Source organism: Dipodomys ordii, unplaced genomic scaffold (genome assembly GCF_000151885.1).
Source record: "Dipodomys ordii isolate 6190 unplaced genomic scaffold, Dord_2.0 Scaffold113, whole genome shotgun sequence".
NCBI classification, from domain to species: Eukaryota; Metazoa; Chordata; class Mammalia; order Rodentia; family Heteromyidae; genus Dipodomys; species Dipodomys ordii.
This window is the reverse complement of record NW_012267329.1, coordinates 4,748,225-4,749,772: the sequence shown is the minus strand read 5'-3', so window position 1 is coordinate 4,749,772 and position 1,548 is coordinate 4,748,225. Positions and strand designations below refer to the sequence as shown.

The window sequence follows — 1,548 nt, the reverse complement described above, 5'->3', positions numbered from 1 at the left end:
GGAAAGGGGAGGGGAGGGAAGGAAGGAAGGAAGGAAGGAAGGAAGGAGGAGGGGAGGGAAGAAGGAAGAAAGGAAGGAAGGAAGGAAGGAAGGAAGGAAGGAAGGAAGGAAGGAAAGGAGGGAGACAGGGAGGGAGGAAAGGGAAGAAGATGTCAAATAAAGAGAAAAACCATAAAACCAGAATGAAGGAAAAGATATGAAGCCACAGATAAAAAAATAATTTGTTGGGTTCAATATAATACTATAACCATATCATTACAAATAAGTTTTTTTAATGTTAGTGAAGAGAATTATCTTCCACTATGGTCTAGATCAGCACTTCCCAGACTTTTCTGCATCATAGTATACTTGAAAAATGTTTGTATGGCACAATTGTGTAAAAGGAAACTTTCACTTATACCAAGGTTCAACAAGCATGGAAAACTCAAGCCATAACAATATACATTGTTGGAAGTTGTGTTCTAGAAAACCCAGTCAATGTAATTATCCATATAATTCAATACCTCTTTAATTCAATAAGGAATTTCCCTTTATTGGCCAATCTTCTTTATTCTGTTTCTGCTGAGCAGAAGGGTATAATCTAATTTCCTATGAGACTATTGCAGTTAGTGAGAATACTACAAACAAGTAAGTTGAGAAACATTGGTGGATTGTACCAGCAACAAAAAGTAGATAAAAAGTTATTTACACCCTCCACATGGATTGCCTTCCTTCTCAAATGATGAAGATATCAGCAAAAATTATATCCACAGAAAAAATGAAGATTGTCAATCTGAAAGCAAAAGAACCACCAAAGAAAGAGAAACCAAATCTCAAAAACAGAAGAGAAGTTGTTTGAAGGACACCAGCCATTGAATTTGTGACTTTGGCAAAGATTGACATCATGGCAGGCGCAGAAAATGAAGGCCAATTCTAGTTCACTGGTATTAAGTATTTCAACTCATACACTCTCACAGGTAGAATGAATTGTGTACTGGCCACATGTAGAGGCATTGCTTTACTGGTCTTATGCTTTAAGTTAAGGTCTAAAAAGACTCCAGCTGTGAAAGCAACATGAATGGATTCTAAATTTTCTGAGCTCATCTGTTAAATTCCCAAGCCTAGAGAAGCTAATGTCAACTGATCATATAATATTCAATTTGTACAATAAATTATGAACATGGGGAAAAAGATATAATACCTAATAAAAACATATCATAGTGCAACAAGAAATCATAAAATTACTTCAGTTAATATAATCATACAATGCTGAAGAGATGAGGTATCCACTAAGGAAAAACTACTGTATGTTATAAAAATAGAAAAGCATTTGATGTATTCATTACCTTATTCACGTAACTGTAACCCCTGTACAGTATTTTTACAATAAAAAACATAAAAATGAAAAAATAAAAAAGCATTTGATAATGTCTTAGATGAGAGAATGGGCTGTATAAGAGAAAGGTCATGGTTGACAAAAGGGCAGATGGATTGGAAAATGAGTTCTTCTCTCCTAAAAGTAGAGCAAGAAGAAAATACTTGAAAACATGAGAGAAAAGCTGATATGTA

General features: G+C 34.6%; 1 pseudogene; it reads left to right on the top strand.

Moving 5' to 3' along the window:
* Positions 1-865: 865 nt before the first annotated feature.
* Positions 866-1,057, top strand: LOC105995112 (annotated as a pseudogene).
* Positions 1,058-1,548: the final 491 nt, after the last annotated feature.